Source organism: Pseudophryne corroboree, chromosome 6, assembly GCF_028390025.1.
Source record: "Pseudophryne corroboree isolate aPseCor3 chromosome 6, aPseCor3.hap2, whole genome shotgun sequence".
In the NCBI taxonomy this organism is placed as follows: Eukaryota; Metazoa; Chordata; class Amphibia; order Anura; family Myobatrachidae; genus Pseudophryne; species Pseudophryne corroboree.
The window spans coordinates 458,300,908-458,320,810 of record NC_086449.1 but is presented as its reverse complement, the minus strand read 5'-3'; the positions used below and the strand labels follow the sequence as shown (position 1 = coordinate 458,320,810).

At 45.1% G+C, this 19,903-nt stretch overlaps 1 protein-coding gene across 3 annotated transcripts in view; it reads left to right on the top strand.

Annotated features, from left to right (window-relative positions):
- The window catches only part of PLXNB2 (plexin B2), a 357,268-nt gene that overhangs the window by 69,340 nt on the left and 268,025 nt on the right, over positions 1-19,903 (top strand). The gene's annotated exons all lie outside the window — the stretch shown is intronic.

The following is a 19,903-nucleotide window of genomic DNA, read 5'->3' as shown; positions in this document are numbered from 1 at the left end:
GAAGTGCACTATATGTTATGCATGTAATAGGGGTTACTGGTCGAGTCATGACAGGTGAAAGTTTCAAATTATTATTATTATTATTATTATTATTAACAGTTTCTTATCTAGCGCAGCAAAGTCACTTGCGCTTTTTCAATTGGCTCATATATACATATATTTTACATTGTATATGTGTAATCTGTTTCTTTTTGGCTGCTGCTATTGCTACGTTTGTTAATTACATTGCTGTTGACTGACATGCACAAGCAATCTAATTAACTTAGCTTAAATTGTAGAGTCAAACACGTCTGGAAAAATATAGGCTTTTCATCAAAAGCAGCTGAAATAATAAACTTTCAAATGTCTGTAAAAGTTGTTTTTAAATAGAAAATTAAGGCTGTATTGATTGAAAAAGATTTTAAACTGGATGTTTAAGTGTTTGAGCCTTCAGGGTATCTTGATATGTTTTGCGGTCCTGACGTGACCCCAGATCTTGCTTATATTTAGTGGAGATTCCAGTATCTTGCTGTCAATCAGAAAAGTGAGAAATCTAGACAAATTGCTCAAACCACATGCATTTGTGAGTTAGCCAGAAATGCTGGCCGTAGCCAACTCTATTGAAGTAGCTCATCTGATGGAAATACAGATGAAAAGTTCCTATGTGCATTAATCAAATATGGGTTTATTCAATGGGTTAAGAATGTTAATTGCACAAATCAGGTTGTTTGTAGTATAAGTATTCTCCTTATCCCATGAATTCATTCAAACATTTTTTTATGTAAACGGTCATAGTTGTGTCGAGGGGATGAGTTTAATGTTTCATATGTTGACTTTTAATATGTGAATGCATTTGTTTTTGTTTTTTTTATGTGATAGCAGCCCTTTAACCACTTGCCTGTCATGGTCACATCAGATGCTACTATGCCAGACAGTGCCTTATCTAATCTGTTCGCACACGATGCGACCAGTCAGATACAGTGTGTGCAGCTGCAGGAAGAGAAACTTCTCACAGCTGCCTATCTTACAGGGACCTTTCCGGTACATCTGGATCCCTGCACCCCCCACCCCCAGTGTTTGCTGTGCTGCCAATCACTGCTGTTCGGTCAGCACAGCAGGACCACCCAACTGGCGCAGGTAATAGCAGCCGCTGGGAAAGTGTAAATTAGTACAACATCTCCACTAATAAAAAATGGAACTTCAGTAAATATGCCCCTCCGGCTGTAGTAAATGTAGTCAATTTGATATGTTTCATACATTAGGCGTACTTGGAAAACATTAAAACAGGCTTATCAGATAGCACTCCAGTTGATGCTGCTGGTATATCACACCAGATTCTGCAAAATGGGAACTTTACAACTTTTGAACTATACAGTGATTTCAGCAACTAGTAAATATCGGCAAGTTTGCAATTAGAACCCAGCACCAACAACGCCACAAGATAACTTAAGAAATATTTAAGAAATATTTTGAAGAATAAAATGGGGATTAAAAACCTGTACATGTAAGCAGTAATAAGTGAGCATATCATAAACAAAGCACCTAGTCATGGCTACGAAATTATGGAATGTGCAAACAATGCCACTTACAGTGGGTGCTCTGGTAGCGCTTGACCTAACAGGGTAGTAGTGTTCACTCTAGGATCAGGGCAGGGCGCCGGACTGTGAGGGGCACAAGCAAGTGCGAGCGTGGCGAATAGGGGCGTGACCATGCAAATAGGGGGCGTGGTCAATATACGTAATACAAGTGGCCGGTTCAGCCCATAGACGGGGGCATGGGCGGCCGGCGGCGTCACTTTTGGGGGCGTGCCCAGCACCTACGGAGGTGCTGGGCTTCCCCCAAGCGCTCTCACAGCGTGAGTGTATGCCGCGCGCATGCGCACGGCATCTTTACATGCTGGGAGGGCAGAAAGCGGGCGGCTGTTTTAGCAGGGTGCCGCAGAAAGGGCAGGGCGGGTTTTGCCCTTAAAAAATCGGGCAGGGTGCGGCGCCCTGCTAAAACAGCCTAGTGTGAACACTAGGGTAGGAAGTGACAGAATACCAGCAAGAGAACTATTCAGCGCATTTCGTTCAAATAACTTTCTCAGGGATATGGTTCATTTAGCATGGTAGTGTTTAAGTAGAATAAATAAATGAACCAGTGCTGGCTGTTGGAAAATATATATACAAATTGGATGGTTTGCTTTAAAAAGAATCACAATTTATTTCATACACTCATAAAAAAACATAAAACGGTATATATTATATATTATCACTATCTATGTAGATAAGCTTAAAATCATATATAGACACCTCCCTATACTGGATCTTGATTTGAAGTCCACTCATATTATGTGGTTTTTGGCTAGGACAACCTCCAGTCCAATACAGTCAGTTTTATATAGTATTATTTACCAGATGTGGATAAGCGATGATCCCTTGATGATGCATCAGCCTTAGGAATAGTCTATTTGTATAGCTGAAGGGATGAGATGGAAAAGTGCTGTAGTGTAAAGTTCAGTGGTGGAACAATGTCCAAAAGTTGCAAATGGAATAGCCTCAAAGTCCCAATAATTGCAAAGGCGTGGAATCGGATCCAAATGGAAGGTGAAGAATTAAGAATGAAAGCTTATCGCGTTTCACTGGTTCTTAGGCATCCAGCTTCCTCTGGAGCTATAGGGAGGTGTCTATATATGATTTTAAGCCTATCTACATAGATAGTGATAGTATATAATATATACCCTTTTATGTTTTTTTATGAGTGTATGTAATAAATTGTGATTCTTTTTAAAGCAAACCATCCAATTTGTATATAAATTTTCCAACAGCCAGCGCTGATTCATTTATTTATTCTACATTGTATACTATAGGGGTTCTGACCATCCCCATACCATCTGCTGCTGGCTGCACACTTGTATATTTTCTTTCTATTGGTGATTAAATAGGGCTTCCAATAAAGCAAGACCAATCCTATCTTGACTATGTAAATTACAAAACTGTCTTTCCACAAGCCAATAGCTTAGTCGCTGTAAAAAAAAGCCATGCGTAAAGGGAGTCGGCCAGTGCCGATCTATAGAAAAACATGGATATCCTTAAAACCTGGACTGTAATGGCAGAATTTGGGAAACTGCATTAAATTTCACATTATAGTTGAGTACATATGGAAAAACATAAAAATAGTAGAGATGTTGCAAACCATATCTTTACATTATATTGAATTGCAATTTGTAATGGTTTTATATAGAACTTTTAGTGTAGGTCAGGCATGTTTAACTCCTAATCCCACCTGGTCCAAAATGTCATGGTCTAAGTCTTGTGTGGGCTTCAAGAAAAAGAGTTTATAGATGCACATAATGTCCCAATTGCACCTCCCATCCCCCGTGCAGCATGCCAGACATACATCTAAATCCATCTTAATTATAAAATACAAATTTAGGTGAAGAATTGTATATGAGCAAAAATATAATTTTTCCACATGAAGTAGGGAAATTAGCTCACTGGGCTCAATATAAATTATGATGATATGATAGTACTTCAGTTGCTTATATAGCCTCTAATGCAGGCCTGGCCAACCTGTGGCTCTCCAGATGTTGTGAAACTACACACCCCAGCATGCCCTGCCACAGTTTTAGCATTCCCTAATGGCAAAACTGTGGCAAAGCATGATGGGACTTGTAGTTTTACAACAGCTAGAGAGCCACAGGTTGGCCAGGCCTGCTCTAATTTCTTGGTCACCAAACTTAATGTTGTGTATTAAAGTAAAAATACCAATGGTATCTATTCCCTGGTGGTCTCCCATCCAGGTACTGACCAGGCCCGACAGTCCTTACCTTCCAAGATCAGACGAGTTTGGGCATGCCCAGTGTGGTGTGACCATAGATGAGTATAATCCATTAAACAACATCAAAATCGGTCACACAGATATGTATTATACAGGAGGCTTAAATTATGTACTGAATAATTCTCCAGATATAATGGTAATGATATAATGGTAATGGTATACCCAATTGGAGAATTGAATATCCATAAATTGAGTGAGAAAATCAATTCTATAATACTGAGAGATATAACTCACTTAAAACGGTATATGAGGTCTATAAAAATATAGGTAATGGCTTAGATGACACTTATTACAGTCGCAATACACATAAATTTGAATATGCCTCAAAGGCACATCCCTCTGTAATCACGTTACCACCAAGGAGCTTGCTGATTGGCTGTGTCTAAGTTCCGGTCACACTCTCCTGGGAGCAATTGCAATGGTAGACCCATAAATGTAGGTGCCCATTTTTTTACTTCATCTTGTGTATAAACTTAAAGGAAATTAAAAAAACAAAATTGTGGGATTGTACCTTTTTAAAGATAAATTTCTGTTGTATGCATATCACTTACCTTATACGCCTTTAAATAAAAATAAAAAAATAGAAGAAATTCTGCCCCTCCCCCCTTTTTTTTCTTCTTCAGAATGTTTTTTTTTTCTTTCATCCTCTTTTACCCTTACAACTGTTTCATTATTAATTTCTATTATTCATTCATTTGGACCTTTTTTTTTAACACTGCAACTACTTAAAAGAGTGACTTTATCCATATTTCCTGTAAGTGTATTATTGTAACACCTGTAATAGCAATTTTTTTTCTGTTTGGCTACTGTCTCTTTATGATCTTGTGGAGAACATATTCTGTTTCCTTAGCAAAATAAACATACACTGTCCACCTCCGTTTTGCTTCCTGTAATTTGTAAAAAGAAATACACATAAAAAAATATACACATGTCATGGAGTGTTTCTGGGTTTTTTGGCCTTTTTTTGTTTGGCTTTTTAAATGTGAAGTTTTAATTTGTTAGTAATGTCAAATTTTTACAATTAATTTGTTACATAACTTGCATGTAAGGTCTAATTACTAGGTTGAGCTTTAATGACAGGAGGTTAAATATGTGAATTATAACGATGTATGTGTATATATATATATATATATATATATATATAGTCGACCTAGACACTGTCGATAAAACGAACCACACCTATATATATATATATAGGTGTGGTTCGTTTTATCGACGGTGTCTAGGTCGACAATGTTTAGGTCGACCACTATAGGTCGACAGTCACTAGGTCGACATGGATGGAAGGTCGACAGGGTTTCTAGGTCGACATGTGCTAGGTCGACAGGTCTAAAGGTCGACATGAGGATTTTTTTGTTGTTGTTTTCTTCGTAGAGTGACCGGGATCCCAAATTAGTGCACCACGTCCCCTCGCATGGCTCGCTTCGCTCGCCATGCTTCGGGCATGGTGCCTTCGCTTCGCTCGGCACACTTTACTGTTCCAATCGTAGTCCACGTGGATCGTTAAGTATGAAAAAAAAAAATGTTCAAAACTCATGTCGACCTTTAGACCTGTCGACCTAGCACATGTCGACTTAGAAACTCTGTCGACCTTCCATCCATGTCGACCTATAGTGGTCGACCTAAACATTGTCGACCTAGACACTGTCGATCTTCAGACCGGATCCCATATATATATACATATATATATATATATATATATATATATATGTATATATATATATATATATATATAGCCAAATCACAGAACAAAGTCCCGGGAAGCCGCACTGACACTCTTTATTAAAAGAAAAGCAGGTGTCCGGTTAAATAGAGGATAATAGAGTCACATGCCAATCCCTCGGAATGAGGTTTAAGACAGAACCAGCACTCTGCGTGATATTCAAAACAAATTTTTACTCCACGTTGAACTTCATAGAATAATTACATTGACATCAGCATGTATCGACAACAGCATATACTCATCGCATTGTAGTAATATTTCATCACTGGCAAACTCCCAAACAGCAGTTTTCGGTAAGTAACCTTCCTCAGGGGAATAACCAGACAAAATGTCAAACTGCCATGTCAGAAAGTGCTTGCGGCAAGTTTGTCAGAATAGAAGAACAGAGTCATACGGTAACATATGTTCAGAGCATTACAAATATATCTTGCAGTTCGTAAAATATAAGTAGGCATCCAGTGTACATCAGCTGTAAACATTACAGGAAAGCAAGTGAGTAGTGTAACATCAGATCAATAAAGAGTCAGAATTTAAAGTCAAGCAGCGTTTCCATGCCTGATTGATCGTAGTTCTCTTACTATACACGGATAACCTGAGAACTATAATAGTTGTCCTATCCTTTCCAGAAAAGTATTCTTGAGTAATGTAAGTGTGCTTTTTAGCAGGAAAACATAGGTAATATGTGCACCCCCTTCTGGAAGCACCCCTCTTCCTCCGGTCACCTGTTCGGCACCTGTGTATGAATGACATCATGACACCAGCACCATGGTCCGCCCGTCCCCCCCTGTTCTATCCCTGCAGTGGCGGGCATGATCCGCGAGGAGCAGGAGGAACACTGTTCCTGGCTGGAACAGGCGTGACTGAATCTGCAGCATGACAGGATAGCAGCAGGAGCAGGCAACCAGGCACTACCAGCTCCACACAACAGCTGCAGATTGCAACTACAGATATTCATGAGGAAGCTGACACAGAGACAGGGTGATAAGTGTCAGTGTATTTTTACTAGTTGTGGATCATTAGATCGACAGTGTCTATGTCGACCACTATAGGTCGACAGTCACTAGGTCGACATGAGTGTTTCATGTTTCTCATACGTCCTAGAGGATGCTTCAAGAACCATGGGGTATAGACGGGATCCACAAGAGACATGGGCACTCTATAAGACTTTGAATGGGTGTGAACTGGCTCCTCCCTCTATGCCCCTCCTCCAGACTCCAGTTAGATTATGTGCCCAGTGACACTGGATGCACACTGAGGAGCTCTCCAGAGTTTCTCAGAAAAATACTTTTTGTTAGGTTTATTATTTTCAGGGAGACCTGCTGGCAACAGTATCCCTGCATCGTGGGACTGAGGGGAGAGAAGCAGACATACTTCTCTGAGTTCAAGGGCTCTGCTTCTTAGGCTACTGAACACCATTAGCTCTAGAGGGTTCGATCACTTGGTGCACCTAGCTGCTTGTTCCCGGAGCCGCGCCGTCACCCCCCTCACAGAGCCAGAAGACTGAAGCCGGGCGAGTATGAGAAGATCAGAAGACTTCAGTGACGGCAGAAGACGGCGCGCCATGCTCCCACACATAACACGGCACTGCAGGGCGCAGGGGGGGTGCCCTGGGCAGCATGAACACCTTAATCAGCACTGGCATAAGTGAAAACAGTGCCTAGGCACTAGTTAAGGGTCCCCCTCCAGTATAAATATTAATTTAAGCGGGACTGAAGCGTGCCATGTAGTGGGCGGGGCTTAGCCCACACAGCTCTGACCAGTGACATTTTCTCTTCACAGAAGCTGCAGAGATGCTGGCCCTGACCTCCACACTGCTGTACAAGTAACAGGGTGCAAAACGGGGGAGGGGGGGGGGGCACAAGTGATTTGGTGCTAATATATATAGATAGATAGATAGATAGATAGATAAACGATGTTGGTGGCACTCAGAAGAAAATGACAGACGACAACCAACCTGGTTCCAGTCAACGTTTTGGGGGACTGCTCCCCTTTTATCAAGACACAACCAGTACCAATGAAAACAACCTAAATAAATACATTACAGTGATTCACCAAACACCAATCGCGCCATTGCCCGCGCCCCCCCGGACGCCTGGTGATGACATCACACACACGATCCCGTGTGCAGAATCCCCGTCAGCTGTGCGAGGTGCGCGGTCCTGCAGTGCAGTGTATATCGGGTGCTTAGCAACGATCCCCAGGAGGCCTAACTGACGCTCACTTCCGTTCTCACGGCCCGGCGTCATGACGTCAGACGCTCCATGACCATGGGCGAAGGGAGGCCCCGGATCACCCATAGGGATAAGTTGCCAGGCAACCTCACAACACTGAGTGAATGGCTAGATATAATGTATGCACAAGTGAAAAAACAAAACAAAAACACAATACAAGTGATGCACTGAGAGAATGGATATATCGGTGAACCTAAGGTCCACATATTACAAATATAGGACATCAGAAGCACGGAGCTCTAAGTCCGTCCCGTTCTTATAATTGCTACTAAACATAAACACTAATCGGTCGAATCAGTAGTGTCTAAATATTCAAATTAATTATAAACAAGAACCTGACTAAAATACATAGGACATGCAATTCCCAGGTCAGATAGAGGAATATACTCCATCCGTCCAGGTAGTGCAGATACTATTAATATGGCAATATGATAGTTTAAACCAAAACAGAAGTTAAGATTTATAAAAAGCAGTTGAAGCTTAAGGCTTCATTCAATCCATATGGTTGAACTGTTTGAAGTTTGTGGATCCACCAAGATATATATATATATATATATATATATATATATATATATATATATATATATATATATATGTGTTCACTGTAGGATTTTTTTAGGGCAGGGTGCTGATCACGGGTAGGGCAAATTTTTTATTCGGGAGGGCACATTTTTCAGTTAGAAGGGCAAAATTAGGTACATACTATAATGCTTGGTCCTCCCAGTCCCACATGATAAGGAATGGACAGTAGCAAAAATTTAGGGGCGTTGTTTTTCATGGGGAAGGGGCATGGCCACATAATAGTGGCAATTCACATTACACCACACAGTAGTGCAGCTAATACACACTGCACCAGGTAGAACCTCCTATACACACTGCGACAGGTAAAGCACGTTATACATATTGCGCCAGGCAGAGCACATTCTACACTTTGCGCCAGGCAGAGCACGTTATACACATTGCACCAGGTAGAGAGCACTGAGAAACATTGCACCAGGTAGAGAGCACTGAGAAACATTGCACCAGGTAGAGAGCACTGAGAAACACTGCACCAGGTAGAGAGTACTGAGAAACATTGCACCAGGTAGAGAGCACTGAGAAACATTGCACCAGGTAGAGAGCACTGAGAAACATTGCACCAGGTAGAGAGCACTGAGAAACATTGCACCAGGTAGAGAGCACTGAGACACATTGCACCAGGTAGAGAGCACTGAGACACACTGCACCAGGTAGAGAGCACTGAGACACACTGCACCAGGTAGAGAGCACTGAGACACATTGCACCAGGTAGAGAGCACTGAGACACATTGCACCAGGTAGAGAGCACTGAGAAACACTGCACCAGGTAGAGAGCACTGAGAAACACTGCACCAGGTAGAGAGTACTGAGAAACACTGCACCAGGTAGAGAGCACTGAGAAACATTGCACCAGGTAGAGAGCACTGAGAAACATTGCACCAGGTAGAGAGCACTGAGACACATTGCACCAGGTAGAGAGCACTGAGACACACTGCACCAGGTAGAGAGCACTGAGACACACTGCACCAGGTAGAGAGCACTGAGACACACTGCACCAGGTAGAGAGCACTGAAACACATTGCACCAGCTAGGGAACATTTTTGATCTCCGCTTTTTTTTGCCAAGTTTACTTACTGGGGGCTGATGCTGCGGGAGTTGATTGCGCTGGTCCCCCCTCACACACCGCGGAGCTGGTTGGAAATGGTCACCACACTGATCCATGATGTACACAGAGGAGGGAGGGCTGGGTTTGTCTCGGCGGGAGAGGCAAACCCAGCCCTCCTGTCTCTACAGATCATGAGCAGACCTATAGTCTGCTCGCAGAGGAGGGGAGCTGTGGCGGCTGATAGCTAAGGATGGGCGTAACGAGGCGGGCGGGACGGGCCGCGGAGGTCTCTGTCTCTCATGCAGGGAGACAGTGTGTTAATGTGTCCGGCGGCGGGTCCAGCGGCCAGCAAAGTGCAGGGCGGGAGGGCCCACACAAACGGGCATTCAGGTGTCTAAAAAAGGGGCAGGGCGCAGCGCCCTGTGAAAGACACTTAGAGTGAACACTATAGAAAGCGCTAACAGGTCTGGGCAGTCTTTTTACTTGCTTGAGTACCGGGATAGGCACTGGGTTGTGAACTGGCAGAACTTCCTCTGTGTTTCTCTTACAGGCTTTGTTGTGTGTCTATCTCCTATAGCCCCAGTGTGGTTGTGGGTGTCGGCACGTGTGGGTGTCGACATGTCTGAGGCTGAGTGCTCTTCCCAGGAGGAGGCTGGAGTGGGGACAGACAATATTGTGAGAGTGGCTGTGTCGGCACCGCCGACGGATGACTGGGTAAATATGTTGAGTGTTTTAAATGCAAATATGACTCGGTTGACTAAGAGATTTGATAAATCTGAGTCTAAGAACCAGACATGGAGGAAGTCCATGGAGGATGCTTTGTCACAAGCACAGACCCCTTCGGGGTCACAGAAACGTGCGTTTACCCAAATACATGATACAGATACCGACACGGACTCTGATTCCAGTGTCGACTATAGTGATGCCAGATTAAATCCAAAACTGGCTAAGAGTATTATGATTGTGGCGATAAAAGAAGTGTTGCATATATCAGAGGACCCTGCTGTTCCTGATACTAGGGTCTGTAAGTTTAAAGGAAAGAAACCTGAGGTAACGTTTCCTCCCTCTCATGAACTGAACGCGCTTTTTGAAAAGGCTTGGGAAAATCCTGACAAAAAGATACATGTTCCCAAAAGAATTCCAGTGGCATATCCGATCCCCTCTGGGGACAGTGAAAGGTGGGAGTCAATCCCCACGGTAGATAAAGCTTTATCGCGTCTTTCTAAAAAGGTGGCGCTTCCGTCTCCTGACACGGCAGCCCTAAAAGATCCTGCGGATCGTAAGCAGGAAAATACACTAAAATCCATCTATGTCACTACAGGGTCGCTACTCAGGCCATCCGTTGCTTCGGCATGGGTGAGTAGCGCTATTGAAAAGTGGGCAGATAACTTGTCATCTGAGGTAGATACCCTGGACAGGGATAGCGTGCTTTTGACTTTGGGTCACATCAGCAGTGGGGATTCATCAATGGAATGCTGACGCTGACTCTAAGAAGGCGATGGAGTCTTTACCGTTTAACGGTAGGGTCTTGTTTGGTGACGGCCTCACTGACCTGGTATCTACGGCTACCGAGGGTAAGTCTTCATTTTTACCTTATGTTCCTGCACAGCATGGTCGTTGCTAGGGGTTTCATGGGCTGGGTATCTCGCTTGGGTTCATGCTCTGGGACGAGTGTCATACTCGTTGCCAGGGGGTTTGTAATGCTTGTGGCCAGGGGTAATGCTTGTTGACAGGGGTGTGTTATCGTTAAATCAAATGTTCTTACAGTGAAATTTTACATTTCTGAATTTAAAAAAAATAAATTTAAAAAAAGCTATGAAATTCCATAGACAAAAAACCTTACGGTTTCACATGTCCCATTAAGGCTTCTTACACATGATCTGGCATTTCAGAAACCTGTTGTAACTCTTCCACTCAAACTCCAAAAAGCAATGAAATTCCGATCATTAGGGCTGACGCCTTAATGGACGTGTTCCTTGCACAATACAGATATGGTATGCCATCACAGCCTGTGGATAAGTGCAGATTCAGCACTCTCACAGAGTGAGATTGCTGTCACTCACACAATGGTGGAGCTGCTAATTCACAGATTTGTGTGCTCATTGGAATACACACATGCAGTCTATGCAACTGAGGCTCTGAGTGGAAGACAAAGCTTCTTGGATGAGGTAAGAGTGGCGTGAATAGGGGGAGGAGACAGAGCAGTATGGATGAGGGGACAGAAATGTGTGGATAGGGGGGAAGACTAAGCAGCACTGATTGGGGGACAAAGAAACACAGAAAACAGTGGTGCAGACGGGAGGAGGTAAGACAGAGTGCAACAGATGGGGAAAGAGTGGCACAGATGGGAGAAAGAATGGTGCAGATGGGGGAAAAGACAGTGGCACAGATGGTGGGAAGACAGAGCGGTGTGGATGAGTGGACAGTGCCGTGTGGATGAGGGGGATAGAGCAGCACAGATGTAAAGGGATGAGAGCAGTACAGATGTAAAGAAACAGTGGCATGGATGACGGGAAGGAAGTCCCAATATCGGAGGGGGTAAGTATTTTACCTACCCTTGGGGCTTGACAGCTAGGCCTAATCCTCGGAGGAGGGGTGGCTAGTGCTAATACTTCCCCTTCCCCGGGCCATAACACTAACAGTGACCCTGATACTTACCTTCAGGATGTCAGCGATGTCCGCTACATGAATGGGGTAAGAGTGGTGTGGATAGGGGGGAGATTAAGCAGCATGTATGGGAAGGGAGGCAGAGTGGTGCGGATGGGGGTCAACAATGCAGATGGGTTGAAAACTGGTGCAGATGGGAGAGAAGACAGTATAGCAGGTATGGGAGGACACAGTGACGTTGAAGAGGGAAACACTGAGCAGCACAGAGAGAAGGAAACGGTGGTACAGACAAGGCACAGATGGGGAAAGGCAGATGGTACAGATAAGTTAGTACAGACTAGCACAGATGGGAGAACACAGCAGTAGGGATTGGGGAAGACAGGGCAGCATGGGGGTGTATAGGGGAAGTAAGTGTAGATGCATAGACCGTAGATAGGGTATTACAGTTTTAGCAATTAACCAAGATGTTTGAGGGAACGAAATGTGTATACTAAATGAGATGGATGTATGGAGTTAGAAGGATGTTGTAACAAGGTGGGATTGTTGTGGTGCCCGAATAGGATGGTAGTGGGCACTGTGTGGGATGGCAGCACCACAAAACTGCTCAGACCTTCAGTTGCATAGACTGCATGTGTGTATTCCAATGAGCACACAAATCTGTGAATGAGCAGCTCCACCATTGTGTGAGTGACAGCAATCTAACTCTGTGAGAGTGCTGAATCTGCACTTACCCACAGGCTGTGATGGCATACCATATCTGTATTGTGCAAGGAACACGTCCATTAAGGCGTCAGCCTTAATGATCGGAATTTCATCGCTTTTTGGAGTTTGAGTGGAAGAGTTACAACAGGTTTCTGAAATGCCAGATCATGTGTAAGAAGCCTTAATGGGACATGTGAAACCGTAAGGTTTTTTGTCTATAGAAAAAAAAAAAAAAAAAAAAAAATAAAAAAAAAATATATATATATATATATATATATATATATATATATATATATTATATTTCTCTAACGTCCTAGAGGATGCTGGGAACTCCGTAAGGACCATGGGGAGTAGACAGGCTCCGCAGGAGATAGGGCACTTGAAGAAAGCTTTGGATTCTGGGTGTGCACTGGCTCCTCCCTCTATGTCCCTCCTCCAGACCTCAGTTTTACACTGTGCACAGAGGATGAAGGGCGCACTGCAGGGAGCTCTCGAGTTCTTTGCTACAGAAAGCATTTTTGTTTGGATTTTTACCTTTTTCACAGGGAGCACTGCTGGCAACAGGCTCCCTGCATCGAGGGACTGAGGAGAGAGGGGCAGACCTACTTAACTGATAGGATCTGCTTCCTCGGCTACTGGACACCATTAGCTTCAGAGGGGGTGAACACAGGTTCACCCTGGGCGTCCACCCCCGGAGCCACGCCGCCGTTCTCCTCACAGAGCCAGAAGAACAGAAGCAAGAAGACGTCTCAGGCGGCAGAAGCCTTCAGCTTCACAGAGGTAACGCACAGCACTGCAGCTGTGCGTCATTGCTCCACATCACCTCACACACTCCGGTCACTGTATGGGTGCAGGGGGGGGGGCCCTGGGCAGCAATAATAACACCTCTTAGATGGCAAATAGGTATATACATGTACAGCTGGGCACTGTACATGTATATAATTGAGCCCCCGCCATTTTAAACGATTTTGAGCGGGACAGAAGCCTGCCGCTGAGGGGGCGGGGCTTCTCCCTCAGCACTCACCAGCGCCATTTCTCTCTCCACAGAACGCTGAGAGGAAGCTCCCCGGACTCTCCCCTGCTTAGACACGGTGAAGGGAGTTTAAAAAGAGAGGGGGGGGGCACATAATTGGCGGATAAAGTATAATACAGCGCTGCTGGGGAAAAGCATTCTGTGTTGGTCTCCAGGTTGTTGCGCTGGGGTGTGTGCTGGCATACTCTCTCTCTGTCTCTCCAAAGAGCCTTTCAGGGGATATGGTCTTCAGAAAAAGTTTCCCTGGGTGTGTGCAGTGTCGGTACGTGTGTGTCGACATGTTTGATGAGGAAGGCTCGCTTAATAGGGAGGGGGAGTGCTTGAATGTCAGGTCGCCGTCGGCAACGCCGACACCGGACTGGGTGGATATGCTGAATGTCTTGAATGCAAATGTAAATCTCCTGCATAAAAGATTAGACAAAGCTGAATCTAGGGATCAGTCAGGTAGCCAGTCCGTGCCTGTCCCTGTGGTGCCAGGACCTTCAGGGTCTCAAAAGCGCCCCATATCCCAGGTCGCTGACACAGATACCGACACAGACTCTAGTGTCGACTATGAGGATGCAAAATTACAGCCGAAGGTGGCAAAAGGTATTAGGTACATGATTATTGCCATAAAAGAGGTTTTGCATATCACGGAGGAACCCCCTGTCCCTGACACGAGGGTTCACATGTATAAAGGGAAAAAGCCTGAGGTCACATTTCCGTCCTCATTTGAGCTAAGCGAATTATGCGAAAAGGCTTGGGAATCTCCGGATAGGAGACTCCATGTTCCCAAAAGGATTCTCATGGAGTATCCTTTTCCACAGAAGGATCGGATACGATGGGAATCTGCGCCTAAAGTAGACAAGGCGCTGACACGCTTATCCAAGAAGGTGGCACTGCCTTCTCTGGATACTGCTTCCCTCAAGGATCCTGCTGATCGCAAGCAGGAAATTACCATGAAGCACATTTACACACATTCAGGAACTATAGTTAGGCCAGCCATGGCGTCGGCCTGGGTTTGTAGTGCTGTAGTGACATGGGCAGACTCCTTATCTACGGAGATGGACAGATATGTCTGTTTCTGCTAGGCGGCTCTTGTGGACCCGACAGTGGACGGGAGACGCCGACTCAAAGCGGCATATGGAGTCATTGCCTTACAAGGGGGAGGAGTTGTTTGAGAAGGCCTCTCGGACCTAGTCTCTACTGCTATGGCCGGTAAATCGAATTTTTTACCTTATGTTCCCCCGCAGCATTCTAAGAAGGTACCTATTATCAAATGCAGTCCTTTCGTTCCAATAAAAACAAGAAGGTACGAGGATCGTCCTTCGTGGCCAGAGGTAAAGGCAAGGGAAAAAAGCTGCACTCAGCTAGTTCCCAGGAGCAGAAGTCCTCCCCTACTTCCGCAAAGTCCACAGCATGACGCTGGGGCTTTCCGGGGGGGGTCAGATCAAGTGGAGGCACGTCTTCGTCTTTTCAGCCACGTCTGGGTTCAATCACAGGTGGAACCCTGGGAAATAGAGATTGTTTCCCAGGGATACAGACTGGAATTCGAAGACATGCCCCCTCGCCGGTTTTTCAAATCGGCTCTGCCGGCTTCCCTGTCAGAGAGGGAGCTAGTGTTAGCGGCAATTCACAAATTGTACATTCAACAGGTGATAATCAAGGTTCCTCATCTCCAGCAAGGAGAGGGTTATTATTCATCCCTGTTTGTGGTACCGAAACCGGACGGTTCGGTCAGACCCATTCTAAATCTAAAATCCCTGAACCTGTACTTGAAGAGGTTCAAGTTCAAAATGGAATCGCTCAGAATGGTCATCGCCAGCCTGGAGGGAAGGGGATTGGATGGTGTCCCTGGACATAAAGGATGCGTACCTTCATGTTCCGATTTTCCCCCCTCACCAGGCATTTCTGAGATTTGTAGTACAGGATTGTCACTACCAATTTCAGACGTTGCCGTTTGGTCTGTCCACGGCCCCGAGAATTTTCACCAAGGTAATGGCGGAAATGATGGTGCTCCTGCGCAAGCAGGGAGTCACAATCATCCCGTACTTGGACGATCTCCTTATAAAGGCGAGATCTCGGGAGAAGTTGCTGGACAGCGTGTCTCTGTCCGTGAAGACGTTGCAGATGCACGGCTGGATTCTCAATTTACCGAAATCCCAGCTAGTACCTGCAACGCGTCTGACCTTTTTGGGCCTGATTCTAGACACAGACCAAAAAAGAGTTTTTCTTCCGGTGGAGAAGGCTCAGGAGCTCATAGCCCTGGTCAGGAACCTTTTAAAGCCAAAAAAGGTTTCGGTGCATCATTGCACAAAGGTTCTGGGGAAGATAGTGGCTTCATACAAGGCCATCCCCTTCGGCAGGTTCCATGCGAGGACTTTCCAATGGGACCTATTGGACAAATGGTCCGGGTCCCATCTACAGATGCAGAAACGGATCACCCTGTCTCCCAGGGCCAGGGTATCTCTCCTGTGGTGGCTGCACAGTGCTCACCTCCTAGAGGGTCGCAGGTTCGGCATTCAGGACTGGATCCTGGTGACCACGGACGCGAGCCTCCGAGGTTGGGGGGCTGTCGCACTGGGAAGAAATTTCCAAGGTCTCTGGTCAAGCCTAGAGACTTGTCTTCACATCAATGTCCTGGAGTTAAGGGCCATTTACAACGCCCTACGCCAGGCGGAGGAGTGGTTCAGAACAAACCGGTTCTGATTCAGTCGGACAATATCACGGCAGTGGCTCATGTAAACCGCCAAGGCAGCACAAGGAGCTGAGTGGCCTTGGCAGAGGCGACCAGGATTCTGCGCTGGGCGGAAGGCCATGTAAGCGCACTATCAGCAGTGTTCATCCCGGGGGTGGACAACTGGGAGGCGGACTTCCTCAGCAGGCACAACCTGCATCCGGGAGAGTGGGGACTTCATCAAGAAGTCTTCACGCAGATCGTTGATCGGTGGGGACTGCCTCAAATAGACATGATGGCGTCCCATCTCAACAAAAAGCTAAAGAGGTATTGCACCAGGTCAAGAGACCCTCAGGCGGTAGCGGTAGACGCTCTGGTGACACCATGGGTGTTCAGATCGGTTTATGTGTTTCCTCCTCTGCCTCTCATACCCAAGGTGTTGAGATTAATAAGTCTAAGAAGGGTCAGAACAATTCTCATTGTTCCAGATTGGCCAAGGAGGACTTGGTATCCGGATCTGCAAGAGTTGCTCACAGAAGATCCGTGGCCTCTTCCTCTAAGGCAGGACCTGCTGCAGCAGGGGCCCTGTCTGTTCGAAGACTTACCGCGGCTGTGTTTGACGGCATGGCGGGTGAACGCCGGATCCTAGCTGAAAAAGGGATTCCGGAGTAGGTCATTCCTACCCTGATCAAGGCTAGGAAGGAGGTGACATCGAAACATTATCACCGTATATGGCGGAAATATGTTTCTTGGTGTGAGGCCAGAGCTGCTCCTACGGAGGTGTTCCATTTGGGCCATCTGCTTCACTTCCTTCAAACGGGAGTGATTTTGGGCCTAAAATTAGGGTCCATAAAGGTCCAAATTTCGGCCTTATCCATTTTCTTTCAAAAAGAATTGGCTTCTCTTCCTGAAGTACAGACTTTTGTGAAGGGAGTGCTGCATATTCAGCCTCCCTTTGTACCTCCGGTGGCGCCTTGGGATCTTAACGTGGTATTAAGTTTCCTCAAGTCACCTTGGTATGAACCAGTCAAAACAGTGGAGTTGAAATACCTCACTTGGAAAGTGGTCATGTTGTTGGCCTTAGCTTCTGCAAGGCGTGTTTCGGAATTAGTGGCTTTATCATATAAAAGCCCATACCTGATTTTTCACGTGGATAGGGCAGAGTTGAGGACTCGTCCTCAATTTCTGCCCAAGGTGGTCTCATCTTTTCATATGAACCAACCTATTGTCGTGCCTGTGGCTACACGGGACTTGGAGGACTCAGAGTCCCTGGATGTGGTCAGGGCTTTGAAGATTTACGTGACCAGAACAGCTAGGATCAGGAAGACTGAAGCTCTGTTTGTTCTGTATGCGGCCAACAAGGTTTGCGCTCCTGCTTCAAAGCAGACAATTGCTCGCTGGATCTGTAACACGATTCAGCAGGTGCATTCTACGGCAGGATTGCCATTGCCTAAATCGGTTAAGGCCCATTCCACTAGGAAGGTGGGCTCTTCTTGGGCGGCTGCCTGAGGGGTCTCGGCACTACAACTGTGCCAAGCTGCTACTTGGTCGGGGTCAAACACCTATGCAAAGTTCTATAAGTTTGATACCCTGGCTGAGGAGGACCTCCTGTTTGCTCAATCGGTGCTGCAGAGTCATCCGCACTCTCCCGCCAGTTTGGGAGCTTTGGTATAATCCCCATGGTCCTTACGGAGTCCCCAGCATTCTCTAGGACGTTAGAGAAAATAGGATTTTACTTACCAGTAAATCTATTTCTCGTAGTCCGTAGAGGATGCTGGGCGCCTGTCCCAAGTGCGGACTTCTTCTGCAAGACTTGTATATAGTTATTGCTTACATAAGGGTTATGTTATAGTTGGTCGGTCTTGAACCGAGGCTATGTTACTTGTTCATACTGTTAACTGGGTAGTTTATCACAAGTTATACGGTGTGATTGGTGTGGCTGGTATGAATCTCGCCCTTAGGTTACATAAATCCTGTCCTCGTAGGTTACATAAATCCTGTCCTCGTACTGTTCATATCCTCTGGGCACAGTTTCTCTAACTGAGGTCTGGAGGAGGGACATAGAGGGAGGAGCCAGTGCACACCCAGAATCCAAAGCTTTCTTCAAGTGCCCATGTCTCCTGCGGAGTCCGTCTATTCCCCATGGTCCTTACCGAGTCCCCAGCATCCTCTACGGACTACGAGAAATAGATTTACCGGTAAGTAAAATCCTATTATGTATGTATGTATGTATGTAGTGAAACATCAGGAAAGTGCAAAAAACTGACGTTGTAATAAAACAAACTTTTATTTAATTCTTTATTTAAAACAAATTTTAAATAAAACAAATGAAAATGTCATGGTCAAACATGATAGGACCCTTTACCTAATATTTTGTTGCGCAAACTTTAGACCCAGTCATGCAATTTCTGTAGCTCATTGACACTGCTGCACCTGTCAACTTGTAGTGTGGCCCGTTCTTCCTGAGCAAACTGCTCCAGCCGTCTCCGTGATTGATGCTCAATAGAATTTAGATCAGGGCTTATAAAATGCCACTTCAGAATAGTCTAATATTGTATTCTTATCCATTATGATGTGCTTTTAGCTGTGTGGGTTGGGTCATTATCCCGTTGGAGAATTTATGACTTCTACTCCGCTTTCTGGCACTGGGCAGTATGTTTCGCTCCAGAATACCTTGATAGATTTGAGATTTCATTGTGCCCTGCAGTTTCAGGGTACCCAGTGTCAGACACAGCAAAGCAGGAACAAAACATAACCAGACCTCCTCCATGTTTCTCAGTTAGGTATAGTGTTCTTTTCTTTGAAAGCTTCATTGCTTCGTCTATGAACATAGAGCTGATGTGACTTGCCAATTTTTTTTTTGTATGGCATACAAAGGCCTGCAGGTATACATGAGACGAGCTTTTATTTTAATCAGTTTTCATGAGGAATGAAGCATTGTTTCAATGAGCTGTAAAGGTACCAACAAATGTGTACATGTCTGTAGTTTATGCACTTAATGTTCTAAAAATACAGCTGTCATCATGTGGATTATGGATCGGTTTGTAAGAAAAGGATATCTGCATCAGAGAATCCCAGTGCTGCAGTATATTCCTTATGGGTTTACTTGTCACTTTTGTCTGAAATACAAAGCAAGGTCTGAATTTCTCGAATGCGTAGATTATTCTTTACTACTCATATCCCTCACAGCAATCCCCACTGCCCCTCACTGACAACAATAGGCTACAGTTCACCTTTGTGGAGAAAGAAGGCCAAAGTTTCCTTATCTGTGTACTTATAACCTGCCACTAATAAACTTTCCTGCTATATTTGTTTATTTTATGTTTAGTGTAAAGATGGTTTGATATGCTATCAGTAGCCATGTTAAGGGGGGTACTCGCGGAGCGATCGCTGCTTAAAATCTAAGCAATCTGACTAGATTGCTTAGATTTAAGCAGCGATCTGACTAGATTGCTTAGATTTAAGCAGCGATCTGACTAGATTGCTTAGATTTTAAGCAGCGATCTGACTAGATTGCTTAGATTTTAAG